Source organism: Haematobia irritans, chromosome 4 (genome assembly GCF_050003625.1).
Source record: "Haematobia irritans isolate KBUSLIRL chromosome 4, ASM5000362v1, whole genome shotgun sequence".
NCBI lineage: Eukaryota > Metazoa > Arthropoda > Insecta > Diptera > Muscidae > Haematobia > Haematobia irritans.
The window spans coordinates 77,248,240-77,267,882 of NC_134400.1; the positions used below are offsets into that span (position 1 = coordinate 77,248,240).

The following is a 19,643-nucleotide window of genomic DNA, read 5'->3' on the forward strand; positions in this document are numbered from 1 at the left end:
AAAAAGCAAAGTAGTGACCGGCTCTATAAACAACTGGACTTTTCTAGAGGACTTGCATACATAAACGATCAAAACTCTATGGAAAACATGATGTGGATATTTAGAGCGAGATGTGAAGTTCTACAGCTCAATGGAAATAAGTATGGAGCTACGGACCATGAAATACTTTGCAGTATTTGCAATTTACAATTCATTATATAGTCGGAATTAATCTTTATTTTAAATGGCGAAGGCTGCGACAATTGCAGCAATTTAATTAAATATTTGAAAACTATACAAATTATTCATATTGATATAATGTTATGTAAGAAATTTAGTAGATTACAACATTTTGTAAACAAATACCATTATCAATAATAAAAAAAATACAACAGTAAAATGAATATAAATAAGAGTGAAAACTTCATCCCCTCGGAAATTTGACCGTGAACCTTTTGACTTTTTCACTTCCATTGAAATTCTTTTAGAAGGTTTTGCAAATTACGAGAATAATTAATTTTCAATTTAATCAATTCTGAATGGAAATAATATATTTATACAAAATAAATATAAAAACAACAAAATAAACTTCTAACGAAGAGTCGTATTTCAGCCACACTAAGACAAACAAATAAACAAACATACAAAGGAATGTGAACATAGGCACTTCCCAATGAGGAGATCTATAACCTCTTCTTTGGAATGTTGCTACAAACAACCTTATGGTTTCCCTATAAAAAGAAAGGTTAAAAGTAAGGGCAAATTCCCATCCACAATCGGAGATATTATACAGAGAGCCCTCCGGATGACTGAGAAATGGGCGAAGGAAAATGGGCAAGGGGAAAATCCTGCAAAGTGCTAGTCATGTACTGCAAGGAACCCTAACTTTCCACGGTTAAGCCCATCTCCTTAGGTAGTATTGAAATTCCCTTTGGTGAGTGTACAAAATACCTTGGAATTATATTGGGTAGGAAGCTGAACTTTAAGCTGAATATTGAAGAAAAAGAAAAGTGGGGACTAAAACCGAAAATTGTTGATTGGCTGTACACCGCAGTGGTTAGACATGTAATGTTATATGGTGTTGTGGTCTGGTGGCCGGCACTTCATCAGCCGACAAGTTTAGATAAAGTTCAGCGTATGACGTGCTTGTGTATCTCAGGCGCATTCAGTTAGACAGGAACAGATTCCTTTAATGTCCTTTAATGTCATGGTGTCATGTACGGTTGCATTAGCTATCGCTGTGGTCGGAATAAACGCACGATCACAGTTCGGTCCTCAAAATAATGCCAGATGAGCCAAACGTAGTGGATTACACTCAGGCGAAATCACTTTTCGACAAAAAATTTGAAACTAATTCCCGGGGAATAAACGATGTATTGATGGCTCCAAATTGGATAGAAAAGTGGGTTTCGGAGTATATTCTAAAGACCTAGAACTACGAATAGCGAAAAGATTACCTAATCACTGTAGTGTTTTTCAGGCTGAAATATTAGCAATAAGATAGGTCGTGAATTGGCTGAGAAGTAATGTTCGTACAAATGTTGGCATTAATATATACTCAGACAGTCAATCTGCACTGTGTTTCTTAACTCGACTGCCGCAAATCTCTCAACGAGATGGCTGAGCAGTACAATATTCACCTAATATGGGTGCCTGGCCATAGGAACATACCGGGGAACTGCGAAGCGGATGAGTTGGCAAGGCTACACGGATGAAAAAGACTGTTTTTCATATGTTTGGCTATAAACATTATATGTTTGGAACACAAATTTTTAAACACAATATTTTTGAGTGCAAGCATATAATGTTCATAAACTAGCATAACATGTTTGGGACATATATGTTAATATGTTAGAACATATTATGTTTGGGACATAAAATGTTTGTAAATATAATATGCTTGGATGCAAACATATATTAATTTAGAAATAGCCTATAAACATATATGTGTTTAGTAGCTTTGAGCGCTATTTAACAGGGAGCGATATTGAATTAAGTTGGTGGTTGTTGCTTGTTATTACAAAATTAACATTTTATTTTTCCTTGGGCAATTGATCAGCTACTTCTTTGATCCTTACAAACTGTGTGGTCCGCTGTTCGAATCCCCGTCCGGCAAAAGGTAAAATTAAATACAATGTTTGTATTACAGAAAAAGGTGCTAAGAACTAAAAAATCTCGTGGAAGTGAGAAAGATGTGAGGGAATATACAATTAGGCAAAAACAAAATTTTGAGCATTCAGGTCGAAAACCTATGTTGTTAGCACCTATATTACCTGTTTATTTTCATAATTCATTATGATTGTAAATATATAAATAAATAAATAAAATTTTGAGCACAATATTGTTTGGGAGAATTTTTTTTAAGCATATAATATTTTTGGGTGCAAAATGCTTCCAAACATATTATATGGTCACATAATAACATATTGTTTTTAGGAAGACAACATTATTGAATTTGGATGCAAAAATACAAAATGTTTGGAACTTAGACTACCCCAACATATATTGTTTAGACCAATATGCTTTCAAACATATTATATATTGGAAGAGATCAAACATATAAATGTTTGGGCAATACCCAAAAATGTATATGCTTGAAGCAAAATATGTTTGGGAGTATATGTTACAGAAGCGATTTTTTGTGAGCGTGTGGATCAATCATTTCGATTGCAAATTCCCCGTTCTCCAATTTTTCTCTATAAGTGTTCCCAGAGATTTTCAATTGGATTTACATCAATTGGATTTAACCTAACCTAACCTACATCTGGAGATTGGGGAGGTGTTTCCATCCATTTTAGCACATTGTAGAGGGGCCACAGCTTAGTATTGATGGCCACATGTAAATTCCCGACCCCGCCAACCGTCATACACCCCCAAACCAAGACTGAGCAACCCCCATGTCTAAATGTGGGACATAGATTTTTTTCACTCAATTCTTGGTTAGGCTTTCGCCATACCTTGCACCTTCCATCATTGCCATATAAATTAGATTTATTTTTGTCCGTAAAAACTATGCGATTCCAGAACTCCATTGACTCATTTTTATGGGTTTTAGTATAGTCAAGACGTTTCTTCTTTGACTTTGTTTATATAAGGTTTTTTTCTGGCCACGCGACCATGGTAACCAGCTTTAGAGAGTACATTATGAACTGTATTACCAGAATTCAAACTTTATGTTGAAACTTTCCGTGGTTTTTGTAGCTGGTAGTTTGGAATCTTTTTTTGATTTCACGTACTATATATCGCTTTTGGGCTTCAGATAGTAAAGCTGGTCGTCCACATCTTGACGCGTTTGTTAACATTTTGTACTTTTATACTTGTCAATAATCATTTTCATGGTCGACTAAGGCCTTTTAACTATTTTCTCAATTTCTCTTATAGATTTTTTAGAATCACGTAGATTAATTATTATTTTTCTTTCTGCTATAGTAGGAAGGCATCTTTAGGACTATATGTATTTAAAAGGTCAGTTTTGAACATATGCGTGTTACTAAAACTTTACTAATAACGTGTAAAACGCTTATTATTGCAATCTACTTTATTTTGATTTTCTGAAAGAACCGTTTTTTCCAATCAAGAACAAAACAAAACAAATAAGAGATAGAGAGCACTCACTTCTTGGAGCAAAAATTGTACTTAAATTTTGTTTTTGCTTTAATATTAAGAATTTTTCAAATCATTTAAAATTTTTATGTTCATAAAAATAAATCGTATTCCATAACAAATCAAAATATGGTAATGAAACAAAGAAAATATCAGAATTTTAATAAAAAAAACTATTTTAGATACTCACTTTTTGGAGTAACTGTATTCCAGGGGAACTAGAATCTGTTGGTATGCCTGTGGCTACACGCAAGCTCATACTGCGTGAGAAGGCTGTTATGATGGCGAATGTCCGATGGCAGGATTGTAAAGGTTACAACTAACATACGACAAGATATGTTAGTATTTTCAAGACGGCAGATATAACTCCTGATATCTGCTATAACGGGTCGCTGCCTGATAGGCGAGTTTGCAAAAACTATTGGCGCGAAGTATAATGAATAATACTGCATGAGTTGTCATGATGCGGAAGAAAAGGAATCGAATAAACACCTCTTGCGTGAACGTCCTGCATTTTGTGTAAGGCGTAAGCAAATATTAGGAGCATACAGCTTTAGATTACTTGCGGAACTGGAAAAATAATTTGAAAAAGTAAAACTGAAGTGAAGAAGTAATTTGACATAAAACACAAAACAAATTAGATTTAAAAAATGAAATAATAAATCGGGTGCCGCCACAAATGTTAACTTAAGCAGTCTGCTAATGTTTTTGGAACGATCTGAGAATAATTTAGTCGGTTCATCGGTTAACACTAGAACTGTCCATATGTAATAGTTACTTTTAGATAATGGGGTTCACAATGGACTGAATAGTCTAAGTGAACCTGATAAGATAATGGGGTTCACAATGGACTGAATAGTCTAAGTGAACCTGATAATAAATCGGGATGCCACTTTAACCTAACAAAATAAAAAACAAAACACACAAAAAACAATATTTTAGAAAAATATTTATAAAAGTCGCCGCAGGTGAGATTCGAACCTGCGTTCTTCACCACTACTGTGGTACAGGGTATAATAAATTTGTGCATTTGTATGTAACGCCGGGAAGGAGTAGTATAGACCCATCTTTTAGTATACCGATTGGCTTAGAGTTAAATTCTGAGTCGATTTAGCCATGTCCGTCTGTCTGTCTGTTGATGTATTTTTGTGTTAGATATAACTGCCATATATATTTAAACCCATAATAACTGCTATATATATTCATATGGCTACATAGACCAAAGATTCATTTAAAAAATTTTGAAGTTTTGCACTGAAAGTTCAATTAAAATTTTTGCAATGTGTGCCAATTTTTATCAAAATCGGCTCAGAATTAAACCCAAACCCCCATATATATGTTCTTCCGATTTTAGCAAATCTACTATTATTCACGAGCTCTAGCGAAACACGTCTACACTTAAAGACAGTTGTTGTTTTATAAACCTTTACATAGCTCCTAACAAATGTGAATGTGTTAAGATGGTATCAAAAATGTTGGTATACATAGTGCTGAAGGGTATAATATAGTCGGCTCCGCCCACATTAGATTTCCTTACTTGAAAACCATCTCAGAAACATTTGAATTAGACTTGTGCCATTCCAGAACGAACTAGCTCCAATGAACGATCCACCAAATGGAACAACCGATACTAGTTCTCTCACTTTCGCTCCTACAGTTCCTTTTCATATTTAATATCCCATTCCACTTTGGTTAGCTGTTTGACACCATCAGATACAATGACTCTCTCTGAGAGAAAGTTATAAAGAAAACAAATGTGAAATTTTTCATAGATCTTAATAAGACGGACAATGTAGGCTGCAAATCGCAAAGAAAATCGGACGAGACATACATACGCTATTAAAGAACTTGAACCTATTATGTTGATAATCTTGTAATAACAAATCAGGCAATAACGTCATTTCTTGAAGAATCGGATGATACGTATATGTGGGACCTAAATCTGAAAATAATTTGGATTTTTGAAAGTGTAATAGATGCAATAAAATATTAGTATGTGCTATGTTCAGTTTTCAAGCTGAAAACCAGCTTGTTTTCACGGTTACTTTTTAAATTAATTTAACTATAAATATAAAATGGTTAACAATCAATTCCTTAGATATTTTCCTTTCATTATTTCACAAGACTATAAAAATATAATCGTATTCATAAAGATTTTTGTACTGTTAATTTAGTGTTTTGGTGAAAAATACGAACATAGTACTCACCTTAAGGGAAAATAAATCCGTATATGATTTTTTTTTTCAGCGCTACCTATATTTGAAAAATGTCTTATAATAAATTGGCCAAACGGGAAGAGATAGAAAAGCCAAATTTTAATTTTAACCAAAGATAAACCGAAACGATAGCTTTCGATTGGAATTAAAACCTTTTGCCAGAAATCTTCGGGAAACTCAATATATGGCCTGAAAAAAGTGAAAAGTGACCACTGTATCCAATCGAAAGCTATCGTTCCAATCGAAAGCTATCGTTTCAGTTTATCTTTGGTTAAAATTTGGCTTTTCTATCTCTTCCCGTTTGTCCAATTTATGCCAATTTTTATGGAGTATTATATATCACATATAGGTGGCGCTGAAACTAATTTTCATATACGGATTTATTTTCCCTTACATCAAATATTCGTGTCTGTTCTGGTACACACATGTACAAGTTACGTATGGTGTCACACTTAAAAGGTGTTCTGGCCAACACTATACACCGTCATAGACCTGAAAAATGTACACGAACATTTCTTTTGTGTAGGCTTAGTGTACAGCCATCGTATGCAAAGTTAGAAGTTTTTATAACAAATAAATAACAGATTCTGAAACTTTAATATGTTTTTTATAAATATTTGCAAATTTTATTGGGAAAGTCACTTATATATGGCAGAAACCACGATTTTAAAAATCCATCTAAAATTTGAACCGAAATTTCCTCTGATTGGTGTATAAATTTTGGGGTTGTTTTAATCAGCTGATTTTCAGTGTGTTCGAAAGTATAATGTTGCCACAATTTTTAAAAGTTAACACAAAAAAGTTTTAAGTAAAATTATCTTTGATTTTTGTGAATACTATCCGCTTTCCTAAACAAATCAAAGGTCTTTTTGAAAATGTAAGGTAATTAAATTATAACTTTTACAAAATCAATGGGCTAAGAAAAGTGAATTTTACCAAATTTATTGCATGAAAAATATGGCATCTTCAATTCTGCTAAGTGTTCTTGGTGCACAAATCACTGAGCAAATTAAAAAAAACTAACGCCGCCAATATCTTTCTGCACATGGAGGCCGCCACGATAGAAAATTTGTTTTCAATATTAGGGCTGTTTTCTTTTAGCACTGGATGCAACATTTGTATGGGCTATCCAGAACATCGTTGCACTGGTGTTCTATCCAGAACAACTCATCAGTGCAAGTCGCGCCGATGTTGCCGGATTGTATTTTGATAAAGTGATTCACAATAGCAACTTATTGTGACTAATTTATCAAAAAACATGTAATTCAAAGTAGTACAGTGTCATAAATAATCGCAGCAGTAAATATTTATTACAAATTGGAGCATTTCATATATTAAAAATGCAACATTTAACTTCTTTTCTGTGATTGTTTTTAAACAGCTGATGACAGTGTTGCATATTTTTGGAGATGTTCTGGATAAGCGAGTACTCTGTTTTCTTTTAGTCCTTCACGGCTTAGGGTATCCAGTGCTAAAAGAAAACAGCCCTATTATTGTAAATATTTAAGCAATACAAATGAGAAAAACCTTAACAGAATAGTTAATTATGCCCACTATAATTAAATTTCCTTTAATGTATGGATGTTAAAAACTGTTTGACCAAAACCAAAATAAAGGCCGCCACGATAGAAAATTTGTTTTCAATATTAGGGCTGTTTTCTTTTAGCACTGGATGCAACATTTGTATGGGCTATCCAGAACATCGTTGCACTGGTGTTCTATCCAGAACAACTCATCAGTGCAAGTCGCGCCGATGTTGCCGGATTGTATTTTGATAAAGTGATTCACAATAGCAACTTATTGTGACTAATTTATCAAAAAACATGTAATTCAAAGTAGTACAGTGTCATAAATAATCGCAGCAGTAAATATTTATTACAAATTGGAGCATTTCATATATTAAAAATGCAACATTTAACTTCTTTTCTGTGATTGTTTTTAAACAGCTGATGACAGTGTTGCATATTTTTGGAGATGTTCTGGATAAGCGAGAACGACACGGCGATCGTTTGTTCATGAGTAACATTGAGGAGGGATAGAAAAAAACAAATCAAAACAAAGGCCTTCTTATTTGTTCTTGATAAATTGCTCTTGTCCTTACATTATTCACTGCTAACAAAAATCCGGCTGGCATTTTATGGCTTTGAATTACGCACTTACTTTTAATTTTTTATGTTTATACCGGCAAAATATGTTTTGTTTATAAATTCTGTCTGCAAATAATATGGCTTGCAGAAAAAATCAGCTGTCACATTTTTCGATTAAAAGTCCGAAAAAAGTGTTCACACGTGTGACTCAGAACAACTAACTTTGTGTGTGGTGTGTAGAAAGTGTATAGTGTGGTGCACAATGCGGTGTGACCCAGAACATGCATGATTAATAGGATAAGTTGATACCAGAAATAAAAATATTATCATTTGAAGAATCAATTGAAGACCGCTTAATAAATGGGCTAAGTGTTGGGCAGATTGAACCTAAGTTCGAAAGTGCTAAATTTGACGACGATTTGACTTAAATTACGATTTATAAGTTCAACACAAAGATAAATGCACAGACAGACAGAAAGACGAACATTGCTAAATTTACTTCAGAGTCGATTGCTATACTAAGCTAACTATGGATACTAAACTAAAATATGGATCGAATATGGCCAGAAATGATAAATTAACAAATGAAAAAAGCTAAGTGAAAATTTCGCGGCTAAATACAAAAAATAAATGCCAAATCTAGCTGCAAAAATGCTAACATTATCACATTGTCGTCACAAATGCTAAATCTAGCTTAAAAATGCTAAAATGGTTACACTGGCCTTAGTTCGTATGATGGATTGGAACGAAAGAACAAACCTGTCTTTAGTAGATGGCAAATATTAAAAGCGGTACGAATTAGAAGAACAAAATGGAACAAAGGAGCGATTTGAAAGAATTAGTACCTATATACAAAAGGAACAATAAATTCGAATCACTACTGTGAACAATTTTGCCTAAAGGCCGGTACTATGTTCCCTTTTCGCGTTGAAATTTACGTGGTTTCAACTCGAAAACGTTGGGAGCCACCGTGGTGCAATGGTTAGCATGCCCGCCTTGCATACACAAGGTCGTGGGTTCGATTCCTGCTACGACCGAACACCAAAAAGTTTTTCAGCGGTGGATTATCCCACCTCAGTAATGCTGGTGACATTTCTGAGGGTTTCAAAGCTTCTCTAAGTGGTTTCACTAGAATGTGGAACGCCGTTCGGACTCGGCTATAAAAAGGAGGTCCCTTGTCATTGAGTTTAACATGGAATCGGGCAGCACTCAGTGATAAGAGAGAAGTTCACCACTGTGGTATCACAATGGACTGAATAGTCTAAGTGAGCCTGATACATCGGGCTGCCACATAACCTAACCTAACCTAACCTAACTCGAAAACGTTTCGATAATCCAAATGTACACTACATCCGGATCACATGTTGGACGCCTTTTTTTGAGTTGTGCGCGGTTTTCTACGACTTCTTGTTGTCATTTTAAATTTCATTATCTAATACAAGACATCGTTTCTATTGCCACAAAATTGACAAGCTTCTCTTGAAAAGTTTTTCAATGGCAAATTTGTTCGCCATGGACAGCAACACTTAGTGCGAAATCCGGACTCTGTGCAAGAACCTATCAATATTCGAATATTTGAATAATCGATATGGCCTGGCGGTGTCCTGACGGAACACATTTCCTCTCTGACAGAACGCAATTCCTCTCCTCTTCCTCCTATCCCACTGCTTCCACTTGACAATGTCGTAATTCAGTATACTGCCAGTAACCAACCGCTTGAGAAATAGACCAGAAGAGATTCACATATAGAAATTCGATACGAAACATTATGATGCCTGTTTATGCGAACATAAGATAGTTTGGAAGCACTTTGTCCAAAAAAAAAAAAATGAAATGTTTGGAAGCATCTTCTCCCATACTAGAGCTGGACCGAAGAATCGGCTTCGTCAATCCGCCAAAAACCGATAATCGGCCTTCGGCGTCAAGACGCCGATTGTCCGAAGCAGAAGCTTTTATAGTAGTTTAATTCATATCGAATAATTTCTCCCAGTCAAAGCACTCATAAGATAAAAAAGAAGTCCTCCATATAAAAACATGACTCCATGTCCAATAAAATTATTCAATTCAGCGGCAATAAAATATTTGAACGCTCTACTGATACCTTTTTGTCGTTATTCCGTTTTTTTCCTTTTTTGTCGTTAATTTTGTGTACTAAAAATACTAAGTTTTAAAAGAATATTATAAGACATCGACTGAATTACCTTTATTGTTGTTTTTTATGCTTTGTTCAATCAAATATACTCCAATCTTCTTTTATTACAAAATTTAGGGAAAATTTTCGGCATCGACTTAGGCCGATTATTGCTTTTTTAGCGAACATCGGCTTCGGTCGATTATTGCTTTTTTGCCGAACATCGGCTTCCGCCAAAAACTCCCACTTCGGTCGAGCTTTATTGTGTGTGTGTATAGAAATTATTTGTATAGAAATTATTTGTCACATGTTGAGTATAGGCATTAATATTTCGAATCTAATATTTTTTAACGTTAACCAATCCAAAGTACATTATTCTTAAATCATAAAAAATAACTTTTCAATCCCCACATCAATTTATTTAGGAGTGACCTATTTTTTTATTTTCATTTATATCTGAATATAACTAGAGCTCAATTTTTGTAATTTTGAAGATCACCCAGACGAATTGCAAACGCATCCAGAAAAAGTCACAGTTAGGTGCTGTTTATAGGCTGGTTGTATCATTGGACCGTACTTCTTTAAATATGATGAGACGAACGATAAACATATAACACGAGTTGGATTCATTTACATATAATTTTTGTCACACCTAGAATGTTAAGAGTTTAATAACGCTCTCGATTTTCATCATTCTCATATTTTCCGATTTCGATGATTTTTTCTTTGGTGGATAGATCTTATAAAGTTCTACAAAAAAGTTCGCGTGCGTGTGCGATTATCTTTAACTGTTCGCAAGATATGGACCCCACAATTTATTTGTTTGCAAAATTTTGCAGGTGGGGTCTGTATTTTGAACCTAGAAGTTCCGTTTTTTAGTGAATTCTATTTCTATTTTTAATTATTCTTCTTAACTGCATTCCCTACAAAATTCTACGAATCTTAGAAGAAAAAAATGTGTACCTATGTGCTTTAGATTAAAAGTTGTAAAGTCCACAAATTAGAATTTCAAAAAAATATCGAATTTTTACAATTTTTTTTGGAAAAAGGCACATATAGGTTAAAGTGGCGATTAAGATTCAGGCTCACTTAGACTATTCAGTCCATTGTGATACAAACATTAACTAAAAGTACCTATTACCTATTGGCACTTCTAGTTTTAACCGCTGAACCTTCTCGATTATTTTCTTCTGTTGAACCAACCAGATTGTACCAAAAACATTAGCAGACTGCTTAAGTTAACGTTTTCCAGGTCCGCCAGTAATCTAAAGCTATATGCCCCTGCAAGTGGCCAGAGGCATACCAACAGATTCTAGTTCCCCTGGAATATGTAAAGTAGTTCCTAGCCTTGCTAGCTCATTTGCTTCGCAGTTCCCCGGTATGTTCCTATGGCCAGGCACCCATATTAGGTGAATATTGTGCTGCTCAGCCATCTCATTGAGAGAGTTGCGGCAGTCGATGGCCGTTTTCGAGTTGAGGAACACAGAGTCCAAGGATTTTATTGCAGGTTGACTGTCTGAGTAACAGGTTGGCTGATAAGTGCCCGGTCTAACAAAGAAAAACACATTTTTTTTGTCAAAATTCGTTTTTATTATTCAACATAGTTCCCTTCAAGAGCGATACGACGATTATAACGACCTTCCAATTTTTTGATACCATTTTGGTAGTACTCCTTCGGTTTTGCCTCAATATAGGCCTCAGTTTCGGCGATCACCTCTTCATTGCAGCCAAATTTTTTCCCTGCGAGCATCCTTTTGAGGTCTGAGAACAAGAAAAAGTCGCTGCGGCCAGATCTGGTGAATACGGTGGGTGGGGAAGCAATTCGAAGCCCAATTCATGAATTTTTGCCATCGTTCTCAATGACTTGTGGCACGGTGCGTTGTCTTGGTGGAACAACACTTTTTTCTTCTTCATATGGGTCCGTTTTGCCGCGATTTCGACCATCAAACGCTCCAATAACGCCATCTAACAGTCACTGTTGATGGTTTTTCCCTTCTCAAGATAATCGATAAGAATTATTCCATGCGCATCCCAAAAATCAGAGGCCATTACTTTGCCAGCGGACTTTTGAGTCTTTCCACGCTTCGGAGACGGTTTACCGGTCGCTGTCCACTCAGCCGACTGTCGATTGGACTCAGGAGTGTAGTGATGGAGCCATGTTTCATCCATTGTCACATATCGACGGAAAAACTCGGGTGTATTACGAGTTAACAGCTGCAAACACCGCTCAGAATCATCAACACGTTGTTGTTTTTGGTCAAATGTGAGCTCGCGCGGCACCCATTTTGCACAGAGCTTCCGCATATCCAAATATTGATGAATGATATGACCAAAACGTTCCTTTGATATCTTTAAGGCCTCTGCTATCTCGATCAACTTCATTTTACGGTCATTCAAAATCATTTTGTGGATTTTTTTTTATGTTTTCGTCGGTAACCACCTCTTTCGGGCGTTTACTGCGTTCACCGCCCTCCGCGCTCATTTCACCACGCTTGAATTTTGCATACCAATCAATTATTGTTGATTTCCCTGGGCAGAGTCCGGAAACTCATTATCAAGCCAAGTTTTTGCTTCCATCGTATTTTTTCCCTTCACAAACACGAAATTCCTTTTTTTCCATTTTTTTTTTCACAATAACAAAAGTTGTTTCACAAATGACGCTCTATCTCACAAACTAATCGACTTACAGACGACAAATTTTGACACGAATCATTTGAAGGTTGGTACTATATAAAAATAATATGCATTTAATACTAGCGACGTCATCTATGTGTCAGACCGGGGACTTATCAGCCAACCTGTTAAAAGTGTGTGGATGCTTGTTGATGACACTGTACTTCCACTTTACTACATTCATCAATGAGTAACCATCATGGCCTTAATAGAAACAAGCTTAAATGTAAACCAAGCTTTATCAGACTTGCAACACACATACTCAAGCTCACAATCAATGTAAGCTGGCGAATACTCAACGAAGTATGGATTCGGTGGGTATTAACAAATTCGATTGAGTGAAACAACTTTAGTTTACGTTCGTGCTCGGTCCGAAGCGTATTAGCTTCAACTTGTATTGCTTGATGGCAAACATCCGTCGATATGGTATTATTATGTATTTTGTATGAGCTTAAAACACAAAAAAATTAAAAGAAATTAAAAAGCAATACAAATGTGGAATTAGTGGCAAAAAGTAATAAAAGAAGAAAAGAAAATATGTATGCACGTATTTATCATATGGCAGTGTATTCATGTGTACATACGGGGTGTTGTAGTTGCCAATGGCTTAAATTTTGCAAATTTTAATCGTTAGTGTGTGTGCATGTACGATCGTTTTATCTATATAGATATTCTTAACATCCAGAAGCCTTTTCTTTATAAGTAAAATGTTATTCGGAAAACGAAACCAAGTTACGGTTTACGAAGTGATCAATGAATGAAAATGTGGGTTCATGTGTTTCCGTATAAGCGCATAGCACCAGACGAATTATGAGAATAACGTCATAAGAAATACATGAACATTTGGTTTTCACCACCACCTTGTATTTACCTTTTTTCCACAATCGTCATTTCTCGTTTGCACACGCCATATGTACATTCGGATTGGCCACTTACGCTACGCCACACCAAAATGAATCAACAAAATAGTCACTACATACTTATACATGCATTCGTACTATGTGAAGTAAACTACAATTTTATTCGAAGCAGCAAAAATAAAATAAAATTGAAAAAGACAAACTAAATACGACAAAGCTAATTCATTGTTGTGTTTGTTATGTTGTGTGTATGAATGTATTAATTGTTCCGTTCCCACATCGATGGAAATGAAATAATGAATTGAAAATATACGACGACGGTAGTAAAACAGAGGAAACATCAAAACTCAAACCTACACTCAAACCAACAATACACAGAAGAGTTTTGTCAGTGTTACCGTTCATGCATTTGAATAGCTTGCATAAATGGAAAAATTCCATGTTATTATAAAATAAAAAATAAAACTATTGGCATCTCTGTAAGAACAACGTTTTTATAGCCTTCATCATATTATGGTGGCATAATTAGGTCGACAGTCTATTTGTAACACTTTCACATATAGGGTATATATTTGTATTGCGAAATATTTGTATTGATCTATTTTTTTATACAACTCTGGTATTTTCGCACGAAAAATAGAAAAGTTCTTCGGGTGGTCGTTCGTAGGCTCAAATTATCTTACGTGCTAGTGTTGGGAAAGTAACGAGTATTTGATTACAAGTACTCGTTACTGACTAATTTTTTGAGTACTCGTTACTAGTAAAAGAGTACTCAATATCTTCAATGCCAGTTTTTTTCTTCTGACGGTAAGTAAGTTGGCGGTTTGGAAGTAAAATTCTTGACTCCTTGGAAAATATTAATTGAAGTTTTCGAAAATCGTTTTATCAGTTAAAATAACACGAAAAGGATATATGGCTTCACCTTTGAAGAAAGTGAAAAATTTATCTGATTTCTTAAAAACGTTTGCATTTGAAAAAATTTGCATTGGGTGTTGGTGGGAGCTATAATTTAAAGCATCATATGGATCACGTCTCATGCGAATAGTATGAATAATAATGTCGTTGTTTTCAGCTGGTTCAATCCAATTGTTTTCAGAGAAGGTACCCAAGCTTATTCAAAAACCCTTGAAAAATTTCAATATTGGGTCTCACGATAAAAATGATCGCTAAATATTTTCATCCACTGTCAATGGTGGAAAATGATGGATTTAAAAAGTTTGCAAATTGCAAGCATCAGTAATACACAATGTCATTTAGATATACCCTGACGAAAAAATACCAAATAGTGAATACGAAATTGGCTCTAAAAATTTGAATGATTGGTGAAAATCTTTTTCTAACGAGACCCATATATCTACAACACCACATTTTATAACACTAGAATAAAACTGGCTAATGTAATTTGTTTTTCTATACTGTTTTTAAGAAAGAGGAAGATATTATTAAAAAGTGCCCTCAATGTCTTTTTTTTAATTTTTTTATAAAAGTAACGAGTAGTAACGAGTACTCAATTCAAAAGTAACGAGTAGTAACGAGTAGTCAAAAGTAATCAAAATTTACAACACTATTACGTGCTGACGGATAATCACTATCATTTTGGGTGTTTACGAATTGCTCAATTGGGAAGTTTTTCTTTCGTTGGTGCAAACGCAGCAATTTTTTTTGCTTTGATCTAAGATCGTTTGCCATCTAATAAAGCAAAATCCCGGTCCCTGAAAGTCCATTATAATCGTGTTAGAGTGTATATACATATCCCATGAAACAATATCTTCAGATCTACGGAGGCCGCATTCGTCAAACCTGTTGATTAGAGATCGACTTAAAGAATCGGCTTCATTCGGACGTAAATCGATAATGACGGTGCTTTTTCTCTTGTTTGAAAAGAATAAGAAAATGCTGAAAAAGAATGGAATTAAAAATTGTTAAATTGGCTATTAATTAATGGCTATTTGTCTTTAATGAGAAGCAAAATTTGAAATTGAATCGTAGTCCGCGAGGATAATGATTTTGTTCCTATAAGAAATATTGCGATTAGCAGTTCCGAATATCGAAACTGGGAGGACGGGGTGTACAACATTTTGCATCGACGATAATCTAGTGAATAAGAGGGCGAACAAATGTCACGGCGTAGAAGTGTAAAAAATTGAGTTTTCTGACATTTTATTTTCATCATTTTTTATACCCTGCGCCACACTGTGGAACAGGGTATTATAAGTTAGTGCATATGTTTGCAACACCCAGAAGGAGACGAGATAGACACATGGTGTCTTTGGCAATAATGCTCAGGGTGGGTCCCTGAGTCGATATAGCCATGTCCGTCTGTCCGTGCGTCCGTCTGTCTGTGAACACATTTTTGTGATCAAAGTCTAGGTCGCAGTTTTAGTCCAATCGAATTCATATTTGGCACAAGTTTCTGTTTTGGGTCAGAATAGAACCCTATTGATTTTTGAAGAAATCGGTTCAGATATAGATATAGCTCCCATATATCTTTCGCCCCATATGCACTTATATCTTTCGCCCGATTTAGACGCATATAACCACAGAGACCAAAGTTTTATTCCGATTTACTTGAGTAGAATTTGGATTCTAGTGTGCATGCTAATTTTGGTTAGGTTAGGTTAAAGTGGCAGCCCGATTAAGATTCAGGCTCACTTAGACTATGCAGTCCATTGTGATACCACATTAACTAAAAGTACATATTACATATGGGCACTTCTAGTTTTAACCGCTGAACCTTCTCGATTATTTTTCTTCGCTGAACCAACCAGATTGTTCCAAAAACATTAGCAGACTGCTTAAGTTAACGTTTTCCAGATCCGCCAGTAATCTGAAGGTATATGCTCCTAAAAGTTGCTTGCGCTTTACACAAAATGCAGGACACTCACACAAGAGGTGTTTAATTGATTCTTTTTCCTCCGCATCATGACAGCTCATACAATAGTCATTATACTTCGCGCCAATAGCACTAGCCAACAGTCGTTTTGTGATTTGTTTCTAGCATATTTTTTCTTATTGATTTTGACCTACGAAACACGAAAATGAGTTTTAAAAAATTTTCTGTCGATTGGTTTTAGAGATACAATTTTTTAAATTTTTATACCCTGCTCCACACTGTGGAACAGGGTATTATAAGTTAGTGCATATGTTTGCAACACCCAGAAGGAGACGAGATAGACACATGGTGTCTTTGACAAAAATACTCAGGGTGGGCTCTTGAGTCGATATAGCGATGTCCGTCTGTCCGTGAACAAATTTTTGTAATCAAAGTCTTGGTCGCAGTTTTAGTCCAATCTACTTCAAATTTGGCACAAGTATGTGTTTTGGCTCAGAATAGATCCCTATTGATTTTGGAAGAAATCGGTTCAGATTTAGATATAGCTCCCATATATATATATATATATATATATATATATATATATATATATATATATATATATATATATATATATATATATATATATATATAAATTTTAAGCAAATTAGGGTAAAACTCTGGCTTCTGGGGCCATATAAGTCCATATCGGGCGAGATATATATATATATATATATATATATATATATATATATATATATATATATATATATATATATATATATATATATATATATATATATATATATATATATATATATATATATATATATATATATATATATATATATATATATATATATATATATATATATATATATATATATATATATATATATATATATATATATATATATATATATATATATATATATATATATATATCTCGCCCGATATGGACTTATATGGCCCCAGAAGCCAGAGTTTTACCCTAATTTGCTTAAAATTTTGCACAAGAAGAACAATTAGTACTATAGTCAAGTGTGTCAAATTTTATTGAAATCGGTTCAGATTTAGATATAGCTCCCATATATATCTTTCGCCCGATATGGACTAATACGGTCCCAGAAGCCAGAGTTTTACCCCAATTAGCATTGTAGCTATGCGTGCCAAATTTGGTTGAAATCGGTTCAGATTTAGATATAGCTCCCATATATAGCTTTCGGCCGATTTACACTCATATGACCACAGAGGCCAATTTTTTGCTCCGATTTAGTTGAAATTTTGCACGGGGAGTAGAATTAGCATTGTAGCTATGCGTGCCAAATTTGGTTGAAATCGGTTCAGATTTAGATATATCTCCCATATATAGCTTTCGCCCGATTTTCAACCATATGACCACAGACGCCAATTTTTAACTCCGATTTAGTTGAAATTTTGCACAGGGAGTAGAATTAGCATTGTAGCTATGCGTGCCAAATTTGGTTGACATCGGTTCAGATTTAGATATATCTCCCATATATAGCTTTCGCCCGATTTTCAACCATATGACCACAGACGCCAATTTTTAACTCCGATTTAGCTAAAATTTTGCACAGGGAGTAGAATTAGCATTGTAGCTATGCGTGCCAAATTTGGTTGACATCGGTTCAGATTTAGATATAGCTCCCATATATATGTTTTTCTGATTTCGACAAAAATGGTCAAAATATCAACATTTTCCTTGTAAAATCGCCACTGCTTAGTCGAAAAGTTTTAGAAATGACTCTAATTTTCCTAAACTTCTATTACATATATATCGAGCGATAAATCATTAATAAACTTTTGCGAAGTTTCCTTAAAATTGCTTCAGATTTAAATGTTTCCCATATTTATACCCTGCGCCACACTGTGGAACAGGGTATTATAAGTTAGTGCATATGTTTGCAACGCCCAGAAGGAGACGAGATAGACACATGGTGTCTTTGACAAAAATGCTTAGGGTGGGCTCCTGAGTCGATATAGCCATGTCCGTCTGTCCGTCTGTCCGTGAACACATTTTTGTGACCAAGGGATTAGGTAGTAATTTAAGCCCAATCGACTTCGAATTTGGCACAAGTATGTGTTTTGGGTCAAAATAGATCCCTATTGATTTTGGAAGAAATCGGTTCAGATTTAGATATAGCTCCCATATATATCTTTCGCCCGATATGCACTTATACGGCCCTAGAAGCCTGAGTATTACCCCAATTTGGTTGAAATTTTGCACTAGGAGTACAATTGCTAGTATAGTAAAATGTGCAAAATTTTATTGAAATCGGTTCAGATTTAGATATAACTCCCATATATATCTTTCGCCCGATATGGACTAATACGGTCCCAGAAGCCAGAGTTTTACTCCAATTTGGTTGAAATTTTGCACAGGGAGTAGAATTAGCATTGTAGCTATGCGTGCCAAATTTGGTTGAAATCGGTTCAGATTTAGATATAGCTCCCATATATAGCTTTCGGCCGATTTACACTCATATGACCACAGAGGCCAATTTTTTGCTCCGATTTAGTTGAAATTTTGCACAGGGAGTAGAATTAGCATTGTAGCTATGCGTGCCACATTTGGTTGAAATCGGTTCAGATTTAGATATAGCTCCCATATATAGCTTTCGCCCGATTTACACTCATATGACCACAGAGGCCACTTTTTTGCTCCGATTTAGTTGAAATTTTGCACAGGGAGTAGAATTGGCATTGCAGCTATGCGTGCCAAATTTGGTTGAAATCGGTTCAGATTTAGATATATCTCCCATATATAGCTTTCGCCCGATTTACACTCATATGACCACAGAGACCATTTTTTAACTCCGATTTAGTTGAAATTTTGCACAGGGAGTAAAATTAGCATTGTAGCTATGCGTGCCAAATTTGGTTGAAATCGGTTCAGATTTTGATATACCTCCCATATATAGTTTACGCCCGATTTACACTCATATGACCACAGAGGCCAATTTTTAACTCCGATTTAGTCGAAATTTTGCACAGGGAGTAGAATTAGCATTGTAGCTACGCGTGCCAAATTTTGTTGAAATCGGTTCAGATTTAGATATAGCTCCCATATATATATGTTTTTCTGATTTCGACAAAAATGGTCAAAATACCAACATTTCCCTTGTAAAATCGCCACTGCTTAGTCGAAAAGCTGTAAAAATTACTATAATTTTCTCAACTTCTATTACATATATATTGAGCGATAAATCATAAATAAATTTTTGCGAAGTTTCCTTAAAATTGGTTCAGATTAAAATGTTT

General features: G+C 34.9%; 1 protein-coding gene across 6 annotated transcripts in view; it reads left to right on the plus strand.

Annotated features, from left to right (window-relative positions):
* Window positions 1-19,643, plus strand: part of siz (Brefeldin-resistant Arf-GEF family protein schizo) — a 124,557-nt gene that overhangs the window by 44,486 nt on the left and 60,428 nt on the right. The window contains exon 1 of one of the 6 annotated variants that reach the window (XM_075305868.1): window positions 13,014-13,115. The exons of 2 other annotated variants lie outside the window; for them this stretch is intronic. The gene's annotated coding sequence lies outside the window, so the exon portion shown is untranslated. Of the gene's footprint in view, window positions 1-13,013; window positions 13,204-19,643 lie in introns of those variants that run through there. 3 more of the 6 variants (XM_075305866.1, XM_075305869.1, XM_075305867.1) reach the window with 3 other exon arrangements.